This window comes from Neofelis nebulosa, chromosome 18, assembly GCF_028018385.1.
Source record: "Neofelis nebulosa isolate mNeoNeb1 chromosome 18, mNeoNeb1.pri, whole genome shotgun sequence".
Lineage (NCBI taxonomy): Eukaryota > Metazoa > Chordata > Mammalia > Carnivora > Felidae > Neofelis > Neofelis nebulosa.
The window spans coordinates 25,355,877-25,368,980 of NC_080799.1; the positions used below are offsets into that span (position 1 = coordinate 25,355,877).

Below are 13,104 nucleotides of genomic sequence, written 5' to 3' on the forward strand. Positions count from 1 at the left end.
CTTCTAACCTTTGGTAAGTTATCATCATCTCTGCGTCTAGGTTTCTCATCTCCAGAATGGGTATGGTGATAGCATCGATGGCTTAGTTATCTTGAGGATTCAGTGAATCCACACACGCAAAGCACTCGGAACACAGAGGCGAAGAGAGGGATCTCGGGAGCAAAACTGCCCAGACTCAGCGCCCTCTCGTGAAACCTGGAGCAGGTCACATCACTTTTCAGTGCCTCCGTTTCCTCCTACCTAACGTGGAGGTAACGATACTTACCCCCTGGATGTTACCGCCAATGTCAAGGGGATTAACTCTTACGAAGCACCTGGACCAGTGCCAAGCACATAGTATGAGCTCAGTAAACGTTAGTTAGCTGTGATGGTGGTGACGACAGCCCCCTCCTCTCGGAGGCCCTGTGCCTCACTCACTGCGCTGGAGCATGATCACTTACTTTCCTTGACAGCCCTTGCGCCCAGTCAGCGCAGGGGCCGTGACTCTTACTCGCGATGGCTCATGGAAGGGACTCCAACAGATATTTGCTCAGTGACTCACTGAGTGAAAAGGTTAGTGGCAAAGTATGCATGACACCCTGTGGGGTCGAATGCAGCGATGGGCCGTACTGTTCCACTCAGGGACCATTTCATCATTCTGAATATCCTTTGGAGGAAAAGCCTCTTTTTAAGGGTAAAAAGAAAAATTCGCGTTCTGTATTGAGTCATCAATAGCGTCCTTTCCTCCATCAAGCCACGGTGTTGGAACACTCTTTTCTTTGACCTTTAAAAAAGGGCAAGTGAAGATTTATGGTGTCGTCCACCCAGAATCTCGCCGTCATCCAGCAAAAGAGCCTCACCCCGGTTTTCCAGGTGAACATTTTTTCCCTTCATTTTCTGCACCATGCTGATCATGGAACTTTCTGGGCTACATCTGCAATGTGTTCTCCTCCTAGACACTTAGAGGATCCACAGTTACTGCAAAGTCTCTGCCTTGCATGCCTTGAAAAATATGTAGCATTTATTGTTGTTTATAGAGATACGACCGTACATTTGCAAAGCACAGCTTCGAAGGTTTCAAATATTCTCTTTTCTGACAAATATTCTGTTTTGTTGCAATCTCTTAAAAGTTGCATGAGATGGTTGATGCAAACGTAAATAAAGTGAGGTACAGGAATGTCACGAGTTGTATTTTTAGAGCATAAGGTTAGTTTGTGGTGGAGCTGGGACCAGAATCTGGCGTGAAAACAAATGAGGAGAGAGTCCGCTTTGGTCAGGGACCTTAAAACTGCTCTTCCTGAGGGTCCAAAGGCTTCGGTTCCCATGTCATTTATTTAACGGGTGGCTGCCCCAGTTTCCACACCCGTGAGATAGGGATAAAAATTGCCCCATAAGGGTACGTGTAAGAGAATAAAATGAAATAATTATGCAAAAGTGCTTTCATAACAGAGAGGAATGTACGAATGCAAGCTTAATCTAGTATTGGAAAGCTGGTTGATTACCTGAGTTATGGTCATGAATTCTAGTTTCTATTCTGATTTATTTCCTGATCAGAGAGACCTCCACATTTTATAGGTTTTTCTTGAACTTTTTAAAGCGTTTTTCAAGCTGATGGTTTATAGTCAGTGAGTCAGTCCTACCATTTCTTTTAAAATAGCAGCATGGCATCGGCCCAGATCGGACTGGGAGGGCTTCCTGCCTGTGTTCTTGTTCACTCCCTGAATAACTGCAGAGACCCTCAAATGCTCTCCTACCTTTGGCCTGTCCTCCAGTGTCAGAATGTTCATTCTGAAACTCAAATCTGATGCCACTCCAGGACAGAGAAACCATCAATGGCTCCCTGTTGCCCCTTAGTTCCTGGTTCTTTTCAGCCAGGGCCCCCTCTCCTCTTCTTCTGTGCCCTAGTATAGGACGCTTTGCGCATTCCGTCTCCCATACTGTTGGGGTCTGCTTACGCTGCTTCCCTGTAAAGCCTTTCCTGGCCACACAATCCATTCTGCTTCTCTCTCTGCTCCCAGAAACTCGGCACAAAGTTGGTTCTTTACATTTCTGTTTTTCCTTTTAGCTCCCAAGGGTGGGGACTGCGGCTCATTTCTCTCCTTTTAGCCTTCCCAGTTCTTGACATTTAGAGAGGGCTCCACGAATACCGGCTGAATGAATGAAGATCTACACATCTCCTAGCAAGGTCATCCTAAGATGGTTTCTGTCCAGAGAGTTCTTTGGCCCTCTGGGAAGGCACACCTGAGAACCACCAGGGCTGGCGTTTTTATAGCCTCATTCCCAGCGGTGTCAGGCACAGAGGACTGAGACGTTGATCCTTTGATGAAGGGTTTTTGCTAACTCACCACATACTAGGTCTCTGAGTTTCTGTGCGTTACGTGCCTGTGATTCTCTTTGGGGGCCTCCAGCCCACGCAGTGTGACCACCCTGGTTGGTAGGCAGCCAGAGAGTAAATACTTTGAGCTCCACAGGCCGTCTGGTCTCGGTCGCAGTAACGCCACCCTGCCGTTGTGGTGTGAAAGCAGCCATAGATGATGCATAAACGTATCAGCCTGGATGTGCTCCAATCACACTTGATTTGTGCACACCGAAACTTGAATTTCCTATCATTCTTGCGCATCGTATGTATGTTCCTCTTTTGAGTTTCTTTCCCCCACCCCCTGACCATTTTAAAGTAAAAACCATTAGCTTGCCATACAAAATAGGCAGTGAGCTAGATTGGATCTGTAGGCCCCAGTTTGCTGACCCCTGGTAATATGGGTAGTTTACTTGCTGTATTTTTTTCATTAAAAAAACAACATTAGCTTTGGAAGGCACTATCATGTTTTAATTTTAGTCGCTGTGGATTTTACTGTGGAAGGCAATTCTACACACACGTCTGCTTTTCTGCCTACTGCCATTGAATTTTTTTCTTGCTACCTCTATTGAAATCTAGAAAGACCTTTTTTTCAAACCATTCTCTATTGTTGGGACAGCCGTTTGCTTTTTCATTAACGCATTCAGTGTGTATTTACGAAGCACCCACAATGGTGTGGCAGGCAGGTGGCAAGCTGGGTGCTCCGGGGAAGGGGGCAGTGATGGCCGAGATAGCCTTGGTCTCTGCCCCCGTGGATCTCTCTGGCTCACAGGGAAGAGGTCAGTCATGCACAGTGCTTGGCAGATCACAGCATGCATTGAAGGTGTGGACTTGAGCATTCATTGCCATGGTCCCGTAATACGTGCGTTATGCAGGTGGACGCGGCCCACGTGCAGTAGTCTGTATCCTGGGAAACAAGGTGGTGTTTCACATTAGTGGCGTTGGGCATTTGAGTCTACTGATGGCAGAAACTTCTCCAGAAATCAGTCCACAATTAGAGTTGGAAATTGTCACGCCAGTTGGAGATTTTCCTTTGACCCTGTGTCCTAGTGTAAGCATCTGTGTCTTTCCGGGTAAGTTGAACTGCTTCAGGTTGGGGGCGTTTCCATTTTCTTCTGGCCCAGTAAGAGTGAGACTCCCGTTAGGCACGAGTGAAAGGCTGGCCATTACCACAACCAGTCAAGGGAACAGGGGAAGACAGCAAAGCCTGCACAGCCCTGCCGCTTCTGGTTTTGGGGATTACAAGGGAAAAAGTTAATGATTTACCAAAAAGTCATAAATTTAAAAATTCTGCCATATGTAAGTAAGCCTTGTTGGAATGTGAGTGAGTGAGATTGCACAGTGGCTTGCATAGGAAAAAACAAACCCCAGAGTAAAATGGTGAGCCGGAAGTGCTTTCCTGCTTTGTATTGTTTTCCCAGTTACAGACAGGAAACATTCAAGTGTGTTTTCAAGCACAGAACATTGGACACAAAGAAGGCTCTGACGAAGCAGAAAAAAGACCCGTATACAAAAAGTTTAGGTCTGTGGAGTAAAATGTCTGATTGAAAACAATCTGATTTAGCAAGTATTATTTTTAATCGTTGGCTTGCGTTGTCTCTAGGTGCCTTGGTAAGCTTAACATATTGCTCTCCCTCTTTGCTTTATTAACGAATTTTTAAAATCTGATCAAAAATGACATCTCAGGGGCGCCGGGGTGGCTCAGTCAGTTGAGTGTCCAACTCTTGATTTCGGCTCAGGTCATGATATCGCGGTTCAGATTGTGAGATTGAGCCCTGCATCAGATTCTGTGCACTGATCTCGAGGAGCCTGCTTGGGATTCTCCCTCTCTCTCTGCCCCTCCCCTATTCACACTCTCCCTGGCTCTCTCAAAATAAATAAGTAAACTTAAAAAAAAATCACATCTCCGTAAAAACCAAGTTTCTGTGGCTGATACACTCTTTGAATGGGCACCGTGGCCAGTATTCTGAGTAATTGCTAGACTTTCCCTGGGTAAAAATTCTACTGGCACATTCTCTGGTAAAGATGAACACTCCCAAACAGTTCAGCATAGAAAGGGCTGAGCCTTGGACCAGACACAATGATGAGAAAGATCGAGTCATTTGGAGCACATATTGGGGGAGGTAGGGACCATGGTGGTTCCCTAAAATTAAGGTGGGGATAGCATAGACCAATGGGGGTATCTGTGTGAAGGAGCCACCCCAATTTGTATGTTACATTCCAGACTCATGATTCGTCACGAAAAGTAATCTTCCCAGATAGCCTGTATTCATGGTTTAGACGACTTAATATTATTAAAACCTCCATACTACCCAAAGCTGTCTACAGTTTCAGTACAGTTCCCATCAAAATTCTAATGGCATTCTTCACAGAAAAAAGAAAAATAATTGTAAAATCCACATGGAACCACAAACGACTGAAACAGCAAAAGCAATCCTGAGCTAGAAGAACAAGGCTGGAGAAGAACAAGAACACTTCCCAATTTCAAACTCCTTGATCCTTGAACAACGTGGGTTTGAATTGCATGGGTCCTCTTACATGCAGATTTTTTACAGTACTATACTGTAGATGTATTTTCTCTTCCATACAATTTGCTTAGTAACATTTTCTTTCTTGGGGTGCCTGGCTGGCTCAGTCGGTTAAGCGTCCAACTTCAACTCAGGTCATGGTCTCGCACTTCGTGAGTTCGAGCCCTGCATTGGGCTCTGTGCTAACAGCTCAGAGTCTGAAGCCTGGTTTGGATTCTGTCTCCCTCTGTCTGTCCCTCACCTGCACACACACACACACACACACACTCTCTCTCTCTCTCTCTCTCAAAAGTAAATATTAAAAAATTTTAAAAAGTAATTACATTTTCTAACTTTCTTTATTGTAAGAATACATTAAATAATGCACATAACATATAATACATGTTAGCCAACTATTTATGTTCTCATGACGTTTCTGGTCAACAGTAGCTACTAGTAGTTAAATTTTCAGGGAGTTAAAAGTTACGTGCCAATTTTTCACTGCACAGGGTCAACACCCCTAACTCCTATGTTGGTCAAGGGTTGGCTGTATATTACAAAGCAGTAGTCATCAAAATAGGATGGTATTGGGGCGCCTGGGTGGCGCAGTCGGTTAAGCGTCCGACTTCAGCCAGGTCACGATCTCGCGGTCCGTGAGTTCGAGCCCCGTGTCAGGCTCTGGGCTGATGGCTCAGAGCCTGGAGCCTGTTTCCGATTCTGTGTCTCCCTCTCTCTCTGCCCCTCCCCCGTTCATGCTCTGTCTCTCTCTGTCCCAAAAATAAATTGAAAAAAAATTAAAAAAAAAAAAAATAGGATGGTATTGGCATAAAAAAGATACATGAATGGAACAGACTAGAAAGCCCAGAAATAAACCTGATTAAGAAGAGATATTGGATCTCTTTCTAAAATTAATTTTATCAATGTTATATGTGGCTGAGTGTCCATAAAGGCAGGAAACATAGTGTCAACTTATTTTCAAGCTGTATGTTAACATTTTCGCATAATATGTTCCATATAGATTTCAGTCTCCAGATACCTTTTTAGGTAAAGTACCTCTAAATTGAAAGCAAAGGGTCTGGTTGGTAAAATGAAAACAAGGATAAGAAATACATTGATTTGCTTTGTAATCAAATGACTTGATTACAGGGGTGTCAAATGACTCAACTTAAATCGCTGTTTGAACCAGAAGTCCCACTATGGCACCTCGATTGCCATCATTCTGGGTATTACGTACAGCAACAGTGCTGCCCCTTTGGACTGCAGAGGAGTCCTCGGAAAGTACCGTGATCCGGCAACTGAGGCTCGAGCAACTCAGGATGTTCCTCTGCCGGTTGATGGCCGCCAGGTCGGCTTTCTGGAAAGGTCTACATAGTTAATGATAATTGGAAAGCATGAGTGGGAGAAAGCTGTGAAAATACTTTGTTTCTTTTTAAAGTAAAGATGAGATGCCTGAAGGAAGGAGTACTCAGTTGTTAACTATTTGTGTGTGTAGTATTGAATCACGTTCCTGGATTTGTGACAGACTTGTTTCCATAAGGCTGTGAAGCTCAGAAATGATCATTTTAGGAACTGAAGGTTCAGCTTCTCTACAGCGGTCTTTTTTTATTTTTATTTTTAAATTTATTTTAAGTAGGCTCCATGCCCAATGCGGGGCTCAAACTCATGACCCCCAGATCTAGAGTTGCACATTCTACCAACTGAGCCAGCGAGGCGCCTCTAGAGCAGTCTTTTCTCCAAGGGTGGCCTGTGGGTCTCGGCCATGGAATTCTGGGAGGAAAGGGCCTCTTAAAGAAGCAGGATCTTGTTCCAGACCTGCTTTTGAACAGAGGTGAGGCCTGGAAACTGGCATTTTAAATGAGCACACTCCCCACCCTCAGTGATTCTATCCATGCCCAGGTCTGGGAGCCACTGGTCTTGAGGCTTTGTTCTTGTTTGGGGTTGCTATTCTTTGCAGACTTTTGTTTGCTGGTTTTTTTCTTTGGTTTTGCTCCAGGAGCCCTCTGATGTCAACATTGGTGGAATTTCTCCCCATGTTATCATTCATTTCTGCCTGTTTTATTTTTTATATTTTTATTTTAGAGAGAGCGTGCATACACAAGCTGGGAACGGGGGGAGACAGGAGCCGAGGGAGACGGAGAGAACCCCAAGCAGGCGCCACCCTCCACACGGAGCCCGACGTGGGGTTTGATCCCACGACCCTGGATCATGACCTGAGCTGAAGTCAAGAGTTGAACGCTCGACCGACCGAGCCACCCAGGCGTCCGTCCCTAGCTGTTTTGTTTTAAACTCTGGGATAGTCATTATTACATTTCACGAGTTCCTTTGCATTTCTGGATTTCTGACTCTGAGCTTTTCATTTTTTCCCACAGAGCTGAGAAAACAGAAGTCCTCGGTGAAGATCTGTTACAGGTAACAAAATCTTCTTAAAGTGCTTTGCTTAAAGAGGAAAACAAAACAAAGCCTCATCGGCGAGAACTGAAGCAGATCTGTGTACGTACGTCTGTATGTATGATCTGAGATATGATGAGACTGATCGGCATGGTCCCGAGCAGGAAAGAAAAGCAGTTGGGTTGCACGGTGATAACGAGGGGATCTGGAACTTCGGTGTCATGTTGTGAAGTTCAAATGGGGCTGTCCTGCTTTCAAGTGCCAGGTGTCGGGGTGGGGTGTGGGAGGCGCTGGCTGGCCTGGCCGGTCCACTGGCACTGCAGCCTGGTCACAGGTCCCAGGCAGGCTGCGGGCCTTCGCTCGCTGCTATGACAGTGTCCTTGATGGGACAGGCCCTGCCGGCAACAGCCTAGAGTTTCCACTTCTTGCCTCTCATGCTATCATCCTCCACTTCTGGGCTGAGTTGGCTCCTGAAGGACTTAGAGTCTCAGTGACGGTGACCAGACCTGTCAGAACCACCCTGAGGCCCTGAGGTGGCCTGTTACCAGCCTGGACATTTCTGCCCTGCAGAAGGGATATTTCCTGCAGGGACCTCGGCCGGGGCCACTGCACTTCGTCTCTCACAGGCTTCCCTAACTTTGGGGCTGGGGGTTTCTTCCAGAAGGCCTGGGACCCTTTGTACACATCCCTTCACTCGGCCTCAACCCCGTTCCGTCTCCGCCCACCCCAGAGCACGCCGGGAAAGACAGAACCCTTCTGCACTGAGGTTTCTCTTAAGCCTCCTTGCTTGTGTCCTTGCTTTTCACCTGAGCCCCTGAAGACCAGCAATCTGCTCCCGGGTGACTTTCTGTCTCTTCCCACAGAGAGGAGCCGGCATAGCTTAGAAAACTGGTGCCATGCCAGCCCATGTCAGAATATCCTTCTAAATTACGACAGCCACCTGCAGGTAGAAGATTCTAAGAGCCCGTTTTTGTTGTTGTTGTTGTTGTTGTTGTTGTCGTTTTTTAAGGACCAGAAGTTTTTATTACGAGTAGGAGGGTTTGTTTTTTTTAAGAATTATTAGATAATCATATTCTTTTTTTTTCATTTTTCTTTTTAATGTTTATTTTATTTTTGAGAGAGAGAGAGAGAGAGAATGTGAGCAGGGCAGGGGCAGAGAGAGAGGGAGACACAGAATCTGAAGCAGGCTCCAGGCTCTGAGCTGTCAGCACACAGCCCAATATGGGGCTTGAACTCCTGAACCGTGAATTCATGAGCTGAGCCAAAATTGGACACTTAACCGACTGAGCCACCCAGGAGCCCTGACAATCTTATTCTTAGTAATATTTCCTCATTGGCTTTTATCGTATATTTCAGCTTCCCTTTCAGACTTTCAGAAATGTTGCTTGGGCTCGATAACCTTTAACTAGACTAGGTTTCACATCAGTGTTCTCTGTCCCACATCCCACGTTAGTAATAAATATGCACAACCTCCTTGAACCCTAGAAGCCCCAAGCCTTGCAGGCAGTTTGAGGACTGCAGAATTCCCACAGGTGGCAACTGTCTGCTCCTGTCCCTTTCTTAGAACATCCACGGGGGCCTCAAGAGTTTGCCAGTTTCAAGGAACTCCTTGTTTCATCATGAAGATGCTTACACCCCCCCCCCCCCCCCCCCCGTCAGCACAGAGCCTGAAGCAGGGCTCAAACTCATGGACCGCAAGATCGTGACCTGAGCCGAAGTCAGATGCTTAACTGACAGAGCCACCCAGGCGCCCTCCTTTTTTTTTTAAGTAGGCCCCACACCCAATGTGGGGCTTGAACTCACGACCCTGAGATCAAGAGTCAGCTGCATGCTCTACCGACTGAGCCAGCCAGGTGCCCCCCCCCCACCCCGCATTTAAAATGTACACCCTTCCACTCAGCAGTTCTGCCTTTAAGAGTTTACCCTATATGTACAAAGATGTACGTTCCAGAATATTGACTGCAGCCTCACAGCTGCATCACAGCTGTAACCGAGGAGAGCTGGGTTCAAGAGGTTATGGCGCACTCACACAACTGGAGGATATGCAGCTATCTGAAAGAATGCGATGGGTCTGTGTGCACCGACCTGGCACAGTCTCTAAGGCTCACCGTGGAATTCGAAAAGCAAACTGTAGAGTAAATAACGTGCAGAGTACGCTACTATCTACGTCAAGAGCAAGTGGGGGACATACGTGCTTCCACACGCGTAGCTCACTTCTGGAAGAACGGGCAAGGGCACTTGCGTCTTGAGAGAAGGTGGTAGACTCGTGGTGAGGGGAGCAGGATGGAAGGGTTGGTCTTCGTACTCTACACTGTCTTCTTCTGTTTTGTTATCATGTGTTTGTATGATTTTTTTCAAAAGAGCATTTAAATATAAGCTTTAAAATATATACACAAAGAGGCGCCTGGGTGGCTCGGTCGGTTAAGCGTCCGGCTCTTGATTTTGGCTCAGGTCACGACCTCACGGTTCATGGGTTCAAGGCCCTCACCTCGGACTCTGCACCGGCATCATAGAGCCGGCTTGGGATTCTCTCTCTCCCTCTCTCGCTGCCCCTTCCCCACTCGCGCTCTCTCTCTTAAAATAATAAGTTCAAAGAAAAAATCTGCAAGCAGACTTTTCCCCCTCAGAAGCCCTTGGGCAATGTCATCTCCCTCCTCCAAAACACAGGGACTGTGCAGAATTGCCAGCGCACAGGGTGCTCTGGGAGTGCGACAGGTGTGACTGCTCGTTTTGACCAAAATAACCCGCTTTGGCACAAACCCTATCTCCGTTAGTGGCTAATGAGTTCCTCTCAAGGTGCTATGGTTTAGCCTGTATTAGCAGATTAACATGGTTCAAAATATATCTAGTGAGTGTTGGAGGTTTGAGGTTTCTTTTGTGTTTGTGTTTACATTAAAAACAGTTATGCCTTTAATCAATCAGAATTGTTCGCCGTGAAACTAACTCTCGCCAATCCGTACCTGCTCGCTTCATCTTGAGGCAGTCTGCTGTACGCTTCCAGCACGTCGACGGCTGATGCTGTTTCCCACCCATTCGACAGGAGCTGTTCTTTCTAGAATGTGCAGCGGAGAGAAAAGGCAAGGTACGAGGCACTGTTGTACAAATCCAAGGCACTCTTGGAGCACATGAGAACTTGTCTCAGATGACTCCTTTTTCAAAAGCCCGTCCCAGCCCCCATCTTTCTTCTTTTTCTTTTCCAATTTTCTACACCGAACATGCATTGTTATCATGGGAGAGAAGTCACTAATGTATATTTAAAGAGAAATAAAGGAAGGAACTTCTCCGTGAGCAAGAGTGTTTGAATGCGTTCGAGGGGTAATGTGACATATCTCACCTATTTAATAGGGGCAGGGGTGGGTGGTGTCTCTTCAGCAAAAGAAAAAGAAAAAACCAAACAAACTAAAAAACAATAAATAAAAGATATTTAAAGTCTCTATTACAGATTCTAAGAAATGGAAGGGACGTGTCAAGTACAAAGTTTGGACCACGTTTGGATCCTGTTTCAAACACACCACCTATAGAATTTTTTTCTGTTTTTTTTTTAAACAACTGGGGAAATCCAAACACGGACTGTGGAGTAGGTGCTATGGAGGAGTTTCGGCTGCTGTGTGAGGTACAATAATGATGTTACCATTATCCCAGGGTGGGGGAAGAAAATGCTTACTGGTAGGAGATTCACATGGAAGTATTTATGGGGGTAATGCTATACTCTCTGGATGTGCCTTAAAATATTCCAATGACAACACTGACAAAAAATGGGGATAAATAAAACAATATTGAAAAATGTGAATCACCAAAGTTGGCTGATGGGACATGGGTTTTCGTTCTACTGTTCCCTCTATGTTCATGTTGTTTGAAAATATGCATACTGAAAAACTGGAATAATAGGGTATGGGAAATGGGAATGTGTATTTTCCAAACCAAGATGGCGGCCCAGGTCTTGGACTTCTTTAGCGTGACGAACCAGCGGCCCACGTGGAACCCCAGCTGCCTGTTCAGGTGGGCACTCGACAGGGCTTCTCACATTCTCTGATCTGAGAAGGGAGTGTGCCCTTCCCTGGGGGGTTAAGGGTACCAAAGGATGTCCCCGCCCTGCTCTCCGACCTGTGACTCTCACGGCTTGCAGGTCTCCACTCCCGCCATGTCACACTGTCGCCTCCGCAGGTTTTCGATCACGGTCTGTCCGAACCAGTCGGTCGTCCATGTTCACCTGGGAAGGGAAAGAGGAGGCTGGGCAATGCCAGAAGGGCTTCTCGAATACGCAAAATCAGACAACAGTATTCTGTTTCTGAGCCGTCAAGGCTGATGTTTGCTAATACCCAGTGCAGTCAACGGAGTCGGGGGCGGGCACGGCACGCAGGGCTGACGAGAGCGTCGTCTGCTGCCGCCCCCTGCGGGGCAACCGGGCGGTGTGCGCTCGGCCTGGGAGCCGGTCAGACCACTGACCGGCTGCTCCACAGGTAGACTCCCACGTGCACGCCAGCTGCAAGAGGGTTTACTCCGCAGCATGATGTGTAACGGGACCTGTGACGGAAGGACTCACATGCCCATCCGCTGGGGTTAAAGCAGTTGTGGCATGGTCGTTTAATGAAATATCACATTGCCATGAAAACAGCAAAAGGACATCCAAGTAGATGTAGGTACAGATGTAGACACACAGACACAGATACAGATGTGGAATAATGTCAGATAACAGACACTCGAAAAGTACAGTACAGAGGGATGTGCATAACATGCTCCTGTCTGCCCTTAAGAAAAAAAAATCTCTAGCTACATTTATATATGCGCAGAATAATTCTGGAATCTGGCAGTGTTGCTTCCCAGGTTGGAGGACTCACTAAGGTCCGGGGTAGAAGAGAGACTTACCTTTCCCTGCATACCCTTTTGTACTATTGGATTTTTTTTGAAGTTTTGCATGTAGTGTTACTTATCTAATGAGAAACCATTTAAAACCCCCTTCTTACAATGTCTATTCATTTTTGAGAGAGACAGAGCATGAACGAGGGGAGGGGCAGAGAGAGAGGGAACCCCAGAATCCGAAGCAGGCTCCAGGCTCCGAGCTGTGAGCCCAGAGCTCGACGTGGGGCTCAAACTCATGAGCCGTGAGATCATGACCTGAGCCAAAACCAGATGCTTAGCTGACTGAGCCACCCATGTGCCCCCCATTTACCACTTCAAAAAAACCATTAACGTATCTATACGCACAAATGTCACAAAACATACATAATACACCGCGGACTGTTATTACTTTGTCCCAAAACGTCAACAGTTTACTATACGAAATGATTCCCAGAGCTCCTGTGACAACGGTGGCAGGCAAGAAGGAGCATCACTCTCTGTCGGTGGACGTGTGAGGCTTACGTGGCATGAATGGTCACACTGGGTGCCTGTGAGCACGTGCTCCGTCGTCTTCCTGCCTGGGTCTGAATCCTGGCCTGAAACTTACCAGCCGTGAGGCCGTGCGGCCGTGGGCAGCAAGCTGTCCAATCCCTCTGTGCTTGGGTCCCCTCACCGGCCACACCCGCCACACCCTGGTTACGTGACAAGTAGGTTAATACAGGTCACACTCACGGAAGGTGCCTGCTATATAGCAAGCAACTTCTACAAGTTCGCTACCCTTATTCTACCAGTACTGAAATTTGCATCACTCAGGGCGCCTCGGTCGGTAAGCGACCGACTCTTGATTTTTGGCTCAGGTCACGATCTCACAGTTTGTGGGTTTGAGCCCCGCACTGGGCTCTGTGCTCACAGCATGGAACCTGCTTGGGATTCTGTCTGTCTCTCTACCCCTCCCCTGCTCGCTCGCTCTCTAAAAAATAAACAAATATTTAAAAAACAGGTTTTTTCATCATTCATGTGGTTTTTGTCATTTTA

At 46.8% G+C, this 13,104-nt stretch overlaps 1 protein-coding gene and 1 pseudogene across 2 annotated transcripts in view; one reads left to right on the plus strand and one right to left on the minus strand.

The window, feature by feature from the left end:
* Positions 1-13,104, plus strand: part of ARHGAP17 (Rho GTPase activating protein 17) — a 160,699-nt gene that overhangs the window by 13,286 nt on the left and 134,309 nt on the right. The window lies entirely within an intron of this gene.
* LOC131501565 (leucine carboxyl methyltransferase 1-like) overlaps positions 10,145-13,104 on the minus strand; it is a 38,714-nt pseudogene continuing 35,754 nt past the window's right edge.